Raw genomic sequence first — 13,974 nt, forward strand, 5'->3', positions numbered from 1 at the left:
CAACACTGATTGACAATAAATGTCACATGCTGTTGTGCAAATGGAATAGACAACAGGTGGAAATTATAGGCAATTAGCAAGACACCCCCAATAAAGGACTGGTTTTGCAGGTGGTGACCACAGACCACTTCTCAGTTCCTATGCTTCCTGGCTGATGTTTTGGTTACTTTTGAATGCTGGCGGTGCTTTCACTCTAGTGGTAGCATGAGACAGAGTCTACAACCCACACAAGTGGCTCAGGTAGTGCAGCTCATCCAGGATGGCACATCAATGCGAGCTGTGGCAAGAAGGTTTGCTGTGTCTGTCAGCGTAGTGTCCAGAGCATGGAGGCGCTACCAGGAGAAAGGCCAGTACATCAGGAGACGTGGAGGAGGCCGTAGGAGGGCAACAACCCAGCAGCAGGACTGCTACCTCCGCCTTTGTGCAAGGAGGAGCAGGAGGAGCACTGCCAGAGCCCTGCAAAATGACCTCCAGCAGGCCACAAATGTGCATGTGTCTGCTCAAACGGTCAGAAACAGACTCCATGAGGGTGGTATGAGGGCCCGACGTCCACAGGTGGGGGTTGTGCTTACAGCCCAACACCGTGCAGGACGTTTGGCTTTTGCCAGAGAACACCAAGATTGGCAAATTCGCCACTGGCGCCCTGTGCTCTTCACAAAGCAGGTTCACACTGAGCACGTGACAGACGTGACAGAGTCTGGAGACGCCGTGGAGAACATTCTGCTGCCTGCAACATCCTCCAGCATGACCGGTTTGGCGGTGGGTCAGTCATGGTGTGGGGTGGCATTTCTTTGGGGGGCCGCACAGCCCTCCATGTGCTCGCCAGAGGTAGCCTGACTGCCATTAGGTACCAAGATGAGATCCTCAGACCCCTTGTGAGACCATATGCTGGTGCGGTTGGCCCTGGGTTCCTCCTAATGCAAGACAATGCTAGACCTCATGTGGCTGGAGTGTGTCAGCAGTTCCTGCAAGAGGAAGGCATTGATGCTATGGACTGGCCCGCCCGTTCCCCAGACCTGAATCCAATTGAGCACATCTGGGACATCATGTCTCGCTCCATCCACCAACGCCACGTTGCATCACAGACTGTCCAGGAGTTGGCGGATGCTTTAGTCCAGGTCTGGGAGGAGATCCCTCAGGAGACCATCCGCCACCTCATCAGGAGCATGCCCAGGCGTTGTAGGGAGGTCATACAGGCATGTGGAGGCCACACACACTACTGAGCCTCATTTTGACTTGTTTTAAGGACATTACATCAAAGTTGGATCAGCCTGTAGTGTGGTTTTCCACTTTAATTTTGAGGGTGACTCCAAATCCAGACCTCCATGGGTTGATAAATTTGATTTCCATTGATAATTTGTGTGTGATTTTGTTGTCAGCACATTCAACTATGTAATGAAAAAAGTATTTAATAAGATTATTTCATTCATTCAGATCTAGGATGTTATTTTAGTGTTCCCTTAATTTTTTTGAGCAGTGTATACTAGTGCTGAGAAATACGCAAGAGTAAAAAGTGTGACAACCAACCCCGGTCTCCCTTAGCCATACTCTGACTAAGCAAGAGATTATGTATTCATTATCTTTCTTCTTCTAAGACATATAATGAAAGATACAGTACAGTCGTGGTCAAAAGTTTTGAGAATGACACAAATACTAATTTTCACAAAGTCTGCTGCCTCAGTTTTGATGATATCAATTTGCATATACTCCAGAATGTCATGAAGAGTGATCAGATGAATTGCAATTAATTGCAAAGTCCCTCTTTGCCACGAAAATGAACTTAATCCCCCCCAAAAAAATTCCACTGCATTTCAGCCCTGCCACAAAAGGACCAGCTGACATCATGTCAGTGATTCTCTCGTTAACACAGGTGAGAGTGTTTATCCACTGTTGACAGAGAGCTCCTGCTCCATCTCTGTGAGGCATGTCATTGTGTTTGGTGTGATTAATGATTCCCAGTCTGTCTCTGTGTGGCTGGGGTCTGGGGCAGGACAACAGGGCTTCTGTGTGTGTCTGGAGTGTGTGGGCACCTCACAGGGATGGGAGGATGCCAAAGGGATGCGTGTGTCTGGGCAGTTCAATCCATCTACATATTTCAACAAAGTATTTTTCCATTGAGGACCTCTTACTTCTCTCCCCCCCCCAATTGCCCTTCAGACCAAACGGATGACTGCTGTGGCATATCAAATTGTTGTGGTAAACAGTATGACTGTGGTATGCCAATGCCACATTCATTCATCAGGGAAGGACAGAGAACGACGTGCTCTGCTGTTGTGTGCTTATAAATCCAGTGCACTTTGAGATGGACTGAGGCATGCATTCTTTATAGGGTTAGACATTTCCCTCTTCTTCCCTGTTGAAAGAATGTGGCATTGGCCCCATTCAGAGTGATAAGAGTATACAGTGCCTTTGGAAAGTATTCAGACACCTTTACTTTTCCCACATTTTGTTACGTTACAGCCTTATTCTAAAATGGATTACATTTTTTAGAATCCTCAGCATTCTACACACAGTACCCCATTATGACAAAGCGAAAACAGGTTGGTAGACATTTTATTAAAAATAAAAAATGGAAATACACTACCGTTCCAAAGTTTGGGGTCACTTAGAAATGTCCTTGTTTTCCATGAAAACATACATGAAATGAGTTTGAATAGGAAATGTAGCAAAATGCATAGGAAATGTAGTCATTGACAAGGTTAAAAATAATTATTTTTAATAGAAATAATAATTGTGTCCTTCAAACATTGCTTTCGTCAAATAATCCTCCATTTGCAGCAATTACAGCCTTGCAGACCTTTGGCAGTTGTCAATTTGTTGAGGTAATCTGAAGAGATTTCACCCCATGCTTCCTGAAGCACCTCCCACAATTTGGATTGGCTTGATGGGCACTTCTTACGTACAGTGGCTTGCGAAAGTATTCACCCCCTTGGCATTTTTCCTATTTTGTTGCCTTACAACCTGGAATTAAAATTGATTTTTGGGGGGTTTGTATCATTTGATTTACACAACATGCCTACCACTTTGAAGATGCAAAATATTGTTATTGTGAAACAAACAAGAAATAAGACAAAAAAACGAAAACTTGAGTGTGCATAACTATTCACCCCCCCAAAGTCAATACTTTGTAGAGCCACCTTTTGCAGCAATTACAGCTGCAAGTCTCTTGGGGTATGTCTCTATAAGCTTGGCACATCTAGCCACTGGGATTTTTGCCCATTCTTCAAGGCAAAACTGCTCCAGCTCCTTCAAGTTGGATGGGTTCCACTGGTGTACAGCAATCTTTAAGTCATACCACAGATTCTCAATTGGATTGAGGTCTGGGCTTTGACTAGGCCATTCCAAGACATTTAAATGTTTCCCCATTAGTTATTTTGCCCATCTTATTATTTTCTTTTTATTGGCTTTTTCTTTGCAACTCTGCCTAGAAGGTCAGCATCCCAGAGTTGCCTCTTCACTGTTGACGTTGAGACTGGTGTTTTGCGGGTACTATTTAATGAAGCTGCCAGTTGAGGGCCTGTGAAGCGTCTGTTTCTCAAACTAGACACTGTCATGTATTTGTCCTCTTGCTCAGTTGTGCACTGGGGCCTCCCACTCCTCTTTCTATTCTGGTTAGAGCCAGTTTGCGCTGTTCTGTGAAGGGAGTAGGACACAGCATTGTACGAGATCTTCAGTTTCTTGGTAATTTCTCGCATGGAATAGCCTTCATTTCTCAGAACAAGAATAGACTGACGAGTTTCAGAAGAACGTTATTTGTTTCTGGACATTTTGATCCTGTAATCGAACCCACAATTGTTGATGCTCCAGATACTCAACTAGTCTCAAGAAGGCCAGTTTTATTGCTTCTTTAATCAGCACAACAGTTTTCAGCTGTGCTAACATAATTGCAAAATGGTTTTCTAATGATCAATTACATTTACATTTTTACATTTTAGTCATTTAGCAGATGCTCTTATCCAGAGTGACTTACAGTTAGTGAGTGCATACATTATTTTCTTTATTTTTTTCATACTGGCCCCCCGTGGGAATCGAACCCACAACCCTGGCGTTGCAAACGCCATGCTCTACCAACTGAGCTACATCCCTGCCGGCCATTCCCTCCCCTACCCTGGACGACACTGGGCCAATTGTGCACCGCCCCATGGGTCTCCCAGTCGCGGCCGGCTACGACAGCGCCTGGTTTCGAACCAGGATCTCTAGTGGCACAGCTAGCACTGCGATGCAGTGCCTTAGACCACTGCGCCATTTAGCCTTTTAAAATGATAAACTTGGATTAGCAAACACAACGTGCCATTGGAACACAGGACTGATGATTGCTGATAATAGGCCTCTGTACGCCTATGTAGATATTCCATTAAAGATCAGCCGTTTCCAGCTACAATAGCCATTTCCAACATTAACAATGTCTACACTGTATTTCTGATCAATTTGAAGTTATTTTAATGGAAAGAAAAATTGTTTTTCATTCAAAAACAAGGACATTTATAAGTGATCCCAAACTTTTGAACGGTAGTGTACCTTATTTATATAAGTATTCAGACCCTTTGCTATGAGACACAAAATTGAGTGCAGGTGCATCCTGTTTCCTTGAGATGTTTCTACAACTTGATTGGAGTCCACCTATGGTAAATGCAATTGATTGGACATGATTTGGAAAGGCACACACCTGTCTATATAAGGTCCCATAGTTGACAGTGTATGTCAGAGCAATAACCAAGCCATGAGGTCGAAGGAATTGTCCGTAGAGCTCCGAGACAGGATTGTGTCGAGACACAGATCTGGGGAAGGGTACCAAAAAATGTCTGCAGCATTGAAGGTCCCCAAGAACACAGTGGCCTCCATCATTCTTAAATGGAAGAAGTTTGGAACCACCAATACTCTTCCTAGAGCTGGTCGCCCGGCCAAACTGAGCAATCGGGGGAGAAGGGCCTTGGTCAGGTGGGTGACCAAGAACCCGATGGTCACTCTGACAGAGCTCTAGAGTTCCTCTGTGGAGATCGGAGAACCATCCAGAAGGACAACCATCTCTGCAGCACTCCACCAATCAAGCCTTTATGGTAGAGTAGCCAGACAGAAGCCACTCCTCAGTAAAAGGCACATGACAGCCCGCTTGGAGTTTGCCAAAAGGCACCTAAAGACTCTCAGACCACGAGAAACAAGATTCTCTGGTCTGATGAAACCAAGATTGAACTCTTTGGCCTGAATGCCAAGCGTCACGTCTGGAGGAAACCTGGCACCATCCCTACGGTGAAGCATGGTGGTGGCAGCATCATGCTGTGGGGATGTTTTTCAGTGGCAGGGACTGGGAGACTAGTCAGGATCGAGGCAAAGATGATCGGAGCAAAGTACAGAGAGATCTTTGATGAGAACCTGCTCCAGAGCGCACAGGACCTCAGACTGGGGCGAAGGTTTACCTTCCAACAGGACAACAACCCTAAGCACACAGCCAAGACAACGCAGGAGTAGCTTCAGGACAAGTCTCTGAATGTCCTTGAGTGGCCCAGCCAGAGCCCGGACTTGAACCCGATCAAACATCTCTGGAGAGACCTGAAAATAGCTGTGCCGCAACGCCCCCCATCCAACCTGACAGAGCTTGAGAGGCTCTGCAGAGAGGAATGGGAGAAACTCCCCAAATACAGGTGTGCCAAGCTTGTAGCGTCATACCCAAGAAGACTTGAGGCTGTAATCGCTGCCAAAGGTGCTTTAACAGTACTGAGTAAAGGGTCTGAATACTTGTAAATGTGATATTTCATTTTTCATTTTTAATTAATTAGTTTTTGCTTTATCATTATTGGGTATTGTGTGTAGATTGATGAGGGGAAAAAACAATTTAATCAATTTTAGAAGAAGGCTGTAACCTAACAAAATGTGGAAAAAGTCAAGGCGTCTGAATACTTTCTGAAGGCGCTGTATACACATCTGATAAGAGTATATACGCATCTCTTGTGAAAGATGTTGAACTGTCAAAACATGGAACTGCGTACACAAACATGGAAACCTGAACTTTGTCTTTGTGTATGTATTGTTGTGATGTGGTTCTTAATCCTCCTGCTAGGAGGAACCTGTCAGACGGGTTGTGCATGATCATCTTGTGCTTGACCCCCCTTCCTCAAAACCTTTACTTCCTCCCCACGTTAATATTTGACTCAGCAGAGCATACACACACCTAAATGCGTTGCTGCTACATTATCCAGGTGTCATTATTAATCTCAGACCCACCATTAAAGGAAGTGAACACAGCTTTTACAGCCTTGGCGTGTTCCGTCAGAGTCAGTTGAGTGGAACCATCAGAAGCAGGCTGAACAATTCAGAAACAGAAAGTAAAACCAAACAATTTCCTGTAAGTGTGTCAGTAAATAAACACTGCGTTTCTCAGGCACAGGCCAGCAACAGGGGACTCTGGGGATGTTACATAAATCATAACACAAAGTGCAAAATAGACATCTTACTGTATAGTTTTCTGACGTGAATGGAGACTCATTGACAGCATTTTGTCCTTCGGCACTTAGACCAGTTAAATCAATCATGGCCGTACGTGACATACTCCACTTGTCGATTCTATTGACTTCATTTAGCCGGCTATTGACTTGATGTCAAACATTGCATTTATTGCTTTATTTCCTGGAATAGACTTGCTGGTCTTTTGAGAGGTATGATCAATACACTACAATGAATAATCATTTTGGGCTGCGATTGTTACATTTTCTTCCCAAAGCACCTCCCAAAGTTGGAGGGAATTTGAAAGTGCAATGATATAATTACAGAATTCTACTCAACAATAACAAAAAGAGTAAGTATAACACCAATTGATAACAATTTACTGAAAGCCTGCAGGTATAAAGAATTACAATTACATTTACGTCATTTAGCAGACGCTCTTATCCAGAGCGACTTACAGATAATGCAGATAATACATTATAAGACTTCTTGTGAGCATGCATAGCCCCTTTGTAATGTCTTATAACCATCTGATATATATTTTTTGCCAATAAAGTAACGTCACCTCCACAAGAATGTTCTCTTATGGAGGGGAAAGGGGTGGAGAAATAGGGACACCCTTTTCAAGTGTCAGTAATGCGGTGGGTAGGTGGGTGTAGTGGTGGAATCAAGCGCAGGACACCGAAGTATAGTCCAAAAGACTTTAGTGAAATTTCCAACAAGGAAAAATAGAACAAACTTGCCCGAAGGCGAAACTACGCACGTAGGCGACAAAACAAAAGGCGCACTACACAGGTGCGTAAAACGCTCCAACACAGTGGAGTAAAGCTCAACCGAGCGAATAAGTAATTCCTACAAGCAAACACACGACAGAAATAAATCAATCACACACAACACTAGACAAACACAACGAGAAACTTATAGGACACTAATTACACTAAACGATAACAGGTGTCACAACAAACAGACAAAAGCAAACGAACATAGAAACATGCAACGGTGGCAGCTAGTATTCCGGAGACAACGAACGCCGAAGCCTGCCCGAGCAAGGAAGAGAGACAGCCTCGGCCGAAACCGTGACAGTACCCCCCCCTTGACGCGCGGCTCCAGACGTGCGCCGACTCCGGCCTCGGGGACGACCAGGAGGACGCGGAGCAGGGTGCGTCGGGTGCCCACGATGGAATTCCGTCAGGCGAGACGGGTCCAAAATGTCTCTCCTCGGCACCCAGCACCGTTCCTACGGACCGTACCCCTCCCACTCCACTAGATATTGGAGACCCCCCATCCGACGTCTCGAATCCAAGATGGACCTCACGGAGTACGCCGGTGCCCCCTCGATGTCCAATGGGGGCGGAGGAGTCTCCCTGATCTCACTTTCTTGGAGTGGGCCAGCTACCACCGGCCTGAGAAGAGACACATGGAACGAGGGGTTAATACTTTTATATTCAACAGGTAGTTGTAATTTGTAACACACCTCGTTCAACCTTCTCAGGACTTTAAATGGCCCTACAAACCGCCGACCCAGTTTCCGACAGGGCAGGCAGAGGGGCAGGTTTCTGGTAGAGAGCCAGACTCGATCACCAGGTGCGTACACCGGTCCCTCACTGCGGTGGAGATCGGCGCTCGCCTTATGACGACGGAGGGCCCGCTGCAGGTGGACATGTGCAGCGTTCCATGTCTCCTCCGAGCGCCGCGCCCACTCATCCACCGCAGGAGCCTCGATCTGGCTCTGCTGCCAAGGTGCCAGAACCGGCTGGTAACCTAACACACATTGAAAAGGGGTTAGGTTAGTGGAGGAATGGCGTAGGGAATTCTGGGCCATCTCGGCCCAGGGAACGACCTTGCCCACTCCTCCGGCCGGTCCTGGCAGTATGTTCTAAGAAACCTACCCACATCCTGGTTCACGCGTTCCACCTGCCCATTACTCTCCGGGTGGTAACCCGAGGTGAGGCTCACCGAGACCCCCAACCGCTCCATAAAGGCTCTCCAGACCCTGTAGGTAAATTGGGGACCTCGATCAGACACAATATCCTCGGGTACCCCGTAGTGCCGGAACACATGGGTGAATAGTGCTTCGGCAGTTTGCAGGGCAGTAGGAAGGCCCGGCATGGGGAGCAAACGACAGGCCTTAGAAAACCGGTCCACAACGACCAGTATAGTGGTATTCCCCTGTGAAGGAGGAAGGTCAGTAAGGAAATCCACCGAGAGGTGAGACCATGGTCGTTGTGGAACGTGCAGGAGTAGTAACTTACCCCTAGGCAGATGTCTAGGCGCCTTACACTGGGCGCACACCGAGCAGGAGGAAACATAAACCCTCACATCCCTCGCCAACGTGGGCCACCAGTACTTGGCACTAAGACAGTGCACTGTCCGGCCGATACCAGGGTGTCCAGAGGAGGGTGACGTGTGAGCCCAATAGATCAATCGATCCCGAACCTCGAGCAGAACGTACTTCCGACCCTCCGGGCATTGCGGTGGACTAGGGTCGGTGCGTAACGCCCGCTCGAGTTCAGCATCGACCTCCCACACTACCGGTGCCACCAGACACGACTCCGGCAGTATGGGAGTGGGCTCCACGGACCTCTCCTCCGTGTCATACCGCCGAGACAGTGCATCTGCCTTACCGTTCTGTGACCCAGGGATGTACGTGATCTTAAATGTAAACCGGGTCAAAAACATATTCCATCTTGCCTGGCGAGGGTTCAGCCTCCTCGCTGCCCGGATGTACTCAGGTTACGGTGGCCCGTCAAAATGAGGAAAGGGGTGTTGAGCCCCCTCAAGCCAGTGCCTCCACACCTTTAGGGCCTGTACCACGGCTAACAGCTCCCTGTCCCCTACAACATAGTTTCGCTCCGCCGGACTGAGCTTCTTGGAATAAAAAGCACAGGGGCGGAGTTTAGGGTGGCGCGCCTGACCGTTGTGAAAGCACGGCTCCTATACCGGCCTCTGACGCGTCCACCTCTACCTGAAATGGCAAGAGGGATCCGGATGCGCCAGCACCGGGGCCGAGGTAAACAGGTCCTTCAGCCTCCCAAACGCCCTGTCCGCCTCGGCAGACCACTGCAGACGCACCGGACCCCCCTTCAAAAGAGACGTGATGGGAGCTGCCACCTGTCCAAAACCCCAGATAAACCTCCGGTAGTAATTCGCAAACCCCAAAAACTGCTGCACCTCCTTCACAGTGGTTGGTGTTTGCCAATTACGCACGGCTGACACCCGGTCAACCTCCATCTTCACCCCTGACGCAGACAACTGATACCCCAAAAAGGAGACCGACTCCTGGAAAAACAGACACTTCTCTGCCTTAACATACAGGTCGTGCTCCACCAGCCTCCGCAACACTCTGCGCACCAGGGCCACATGCTCGACTCGGGTAGGCGAGTACACGAGAATGTCATCTATGTACACAACCACCCCCTGCTCCTGCATGTCCCTGAAGATCTCATCCACGAATGATTGGAAAACTGACGGAGCGTTCATCAACCCGTATGGCATGACAAGATACTCGTAATGGCCCGAGGTGGTACTAAAGGCTGTCTTCCATTCATCGCCCTCCCTGATGCGCACCAAGTTGTACGCGCTCCTGAGATCTAATTTAGTGAAGAAACGCGCCCCATGCAATGACTCAGTCATGGTCGCAATCAGCGGGAGTGGATAACTGTACTTCACCGTGATCTGATTGAGACCACGGTAATCGATGCACGGGCGTAACCCACCATCCTTTTTCTTCACAAAAAAGAAACTAGAGGACGCAAGGGAAGTGGAAGGCCGTATGTATTGTCTCAGAGATTCGTCTATGTAAGTCTCCATAGCTTTCTTCTCCTCCTGAGACAGAGGATACACATGGCTCCGTGGGAGCGCAGCTCCTGCCTGGAGGTCTATCGCACAATCCCCCTGCCTATGGGGCGGCAACCGCGTCGCCCTCGACTTACTAAACGCAATAGCCAAATCCCCATACTCAGGGGGAACGTGCAATGCGGGCACCTGGTTTGGACTCTCCACCGAGGTAGCCCCTACGGAAACGCCTAAACATCGACCCACACACTGGGCAGACCACTCCATCAGAGCCCTCTCCTGCCACGAAATAGATGGGTTATGGGTACTCAACCAGGGCATGCCCAGCACCACCGGATACGCAGGCGAGTCGATCAGAAATAGCTGAATCATCTCCTGATGACCCCCCTGCGCACACATCCTAAGTGGCGCAGTGACCTCCCTGATCAAGCCCGCACCCAACGGACGGCTATCTAGGGCATGAACGGGGAAAGGGACATCAACAGGGAAAAGGGGAATCCCTAAGGCTAAACAAAACTTCTTATCAACAAAATTCCCAGCCGCGCCTGAATCTACCAGCGCCTTATGCTGGGAATGAGGTGCTACCTGTGGAAAACACACAGGTATACAGAAATGTGCAACAGAGAGCTCTGGGTGAGTGGGGCGCCTACTCACCTGGACGGACTCCCCAGTGCGGGACCTGTCGTCCTCTCCCCTAGGAGGCCATCCCCAGCACCTAGCCGCGGTGTGTCCTCCCCGACCACAGTTGGTGCAGGAGATGGACCCCCCTCGTAAGCCGACCCCTCCTCTCTCTAGCGCCAGCGCCCCCGAGCTCCATGGGGCACGGCTCGGAGGCGCTGGAGGGTGAAATGGACGGACCCCCCTCGGAACGTCCGCGGGTAGCTAGCAGGTTATCCAGCCTGATGGACATGTCGACCAACTGGTCGAACGAGAGGCTGGTGTCCCTACAGGCCAGCTCCCTACGGACGTCCTCGCGTAGACTACATCTGTAGTGATCGATGAGAGCCCGCTCATTCCACCCTGCATCCGCCGCTAGAGTACGGAATTCTAAGGCGAACTCCTGGGCACTCCTCTTCCCCTGCCGGAGGAAGACCAGACGCTCCCCGCCGCTTTCCCCTCCGGGGATGGTCAAACACCACCCTGAAGCGGCGGGAGAACTCGTCGTAGGTGATGGTGTTCGCGTCGATCCTCCTCCACTCTGCGTTGGCCCATTCCAACGCCTTCCCGGAAAGGCAGGAGATCAGGGCGGACACGCTCTCATGTCCCGAGGCGCCGGGTGCACGGTGGCCAGGTAAAGCTCCACCTGGAGAAGGAATCCCTGACACCCGGCCGCGGTCCCATCGTAGGCCCTCGGGAGCGAGAGTCGAACTCCTCTGGGTTCCGGAGCGGGAATGGGCTGACTTGCCGATGGTGCTGGCAGAGAGGATGGCAGTGGAGGAGTCCCCAGCCTCGGATGGTGGTGATCACCTCCTGCAGTGCGGACCCCATCTGCAGGATCTGGTCACTCTGTTCACGGACCCTGTCCTCCAGCGTCGCCTGGGCTGCTGCGGCTCCTGCTGATTCCATTCTTGATGGTGTGTGATTTTGTCAGTAATGCTGTAGGTGGGTGTAGTGGTGGAATCAAGCGCAGGACACCGAAGTATAGTCCAAAAGACTTTAGTGAAATTTCCAACAAGGAAAAATAGAACAAACTTGCCCGAAGGCGAAACTACGCACGTAGGCGACAAAACAAAAGGCGCACTACACAGGTGCGTAAACGCTCCAACACAGTGGAGTAAAGCTCAACCGAGCGAATAAGTAATTCCTACAAGCAAACACACGACAGAAATAAATCAATCACACACAACACTAGACAAACACAACGAGAAACTTATAGGACACTAATTACACTAAACGATAACAGGTGTCACAACAAACAGACAAAAGCAAACGAACATAGAAACATGCAACGGTGGCAGCTAGTATTCCGGAGACAACGAACGCCGAAGCCTGCCCGAGCAAGGAAGAGAGACAGCCTCGGCCGAAACCGTGACATCAAGTCCCTGGCCAGAGTTACAGTGGGGAAGAAAAGTATTTAGTCAGCCACCAATTGTGCAAGTTCTCCCACTTAAAAAGATGAGAGAGGCCTGTAATTTTCATCATAGGTACACGTCAACTATGACAGACAAATTGAGAAAACAAATCCTGAAAATCACATTGTAGGATTTTTTATGAATTTATTTGCAAATTATGGTGGAAAATAAGTATTTGGTCACCTACAAACAAGCAAGATTTCTGGCTCTCACAGACCTGTAACTTCTTCTTTAAGAGGCTCCTCTGTCCTCCACTCGTTACCTGTATTAATGGCACCTGTTTGAACTTGTTATCAGTATAAAAGACACCTGTCCACAACCTCAAACAGTCACACTCCAAACTCCACTATGGCCAAGACCAAAGAGCTGTCAAAGGACACCAGAAACAAAATTGTAGACCTGCACCAGGCTGGGAAGACTGAATCTGCAATAGGTAAGCAGCTTGGTTTGAAGAAATCAACTGTGGGAGCAATTATTAGGAAATGGAAGACATACAAGACCACTGATAATCTCCCTCGATCTGGAGCTCCACGCAAGATCTCACCCCGTGGGGTCAAAATGATCACAAGAACGGTGAGCAAAAATCCCAGAACCACACGGGGGGACCTAGTGAATGACCTGCAGAGAGCTGGGACCAAAGTAACAAAGCCTACCATCAGTAACACACTATGCCGCCAGGACTCAAATCCTGCAGTGCCAGACGTGTCCCCCTGCTTAAGCCAGTACATGTCCAGGCCCGTCTGAAGTTTGCTAGAGTGCATTTGGATGATCCAGAAGAGGATTGGGAGAATGTCATATGGTCAGATGAAACCAAAATAGAACTTTTTGGTAAAAACTCAACTCGTCGTGTTTGGAGTACAAAGAATGCTGAGTTGCATCCAAAGAACACCATACCTACTGTGAAGCATGGGGGGTGGAAACATCATGCTTTGGGGCTGTTTTTCTGCAAAGGGACCAGGACGACTGATCCGTGTAAAGGAAAGAATGAATGGGGCCATGTATCGTGAGATTTTGAGTGAAAACCTCCTTCCATCAGCAAGGGCATTGAAGATGAAACGTGGCTGGGTCTTTCAGCATGACAATGATCCCAAACACACCGCCCGGGCAACGAAGGAGTGGCTTCGTAAGAAGCATTTCAAGGTCCTGGAGTGGCCTAGCCAGTCTCCAGATCTCAACCCCATAGAAAATCTTTGGAGGGAGTTGAAAGTCCGTGTTGCCCAGCGACAGCCCCAAAACATCACTGCTCTAGAGGAGATCTGCATGGAGGAATGGGCCAAAATACCAGCAACAGTGTGTGAAAACCTTGTGAAGACTTACAGAAAACGTTTGACCTGTGTCATTGCCAACAAAGGGTATATAACAAAGTATTGAGAAACTTTTGTTATTGACCAAATACTTATTTTCCACCATAATTTGCAAATAAATTCATTAAAAATCCTACAATGTGATTTTCTGGATTTTTTTTCCTCATTTTGTCAGTCATAGTTGACGTGTAACTATGATGAAAATTACAGGCCTCTCTCATCTTTTTAAGTGGGAGAACTTGCACAATTGGTGGCTGACTAAATACTTTTTTCCCCCACTGTAAGCTCTGCATAAAGGAGAAGGAATATTAGGCAGGGAGATGAGATGTGTGTGTGTGTGTGTTTGTGTGCATGCATGCGTGTGT

The sequence above is a fragment of the Coregonus clupeaformis genome, unplaced genomic scaffold (assembly GCF_020615455.1).
Source record: "Coregonus clupeaformis isolate EN_2021a unplaced genomic scaffold, ASM2061545v1 scaf0176, whole genome shotgun sequence".
Classification (NCBI taxonomy): Eukaryota; Metazoa; Chordata; class Actinopteri; order Salmoniformes; family Salmonidae; genus Coregonus; species Coregonus clupeaformis.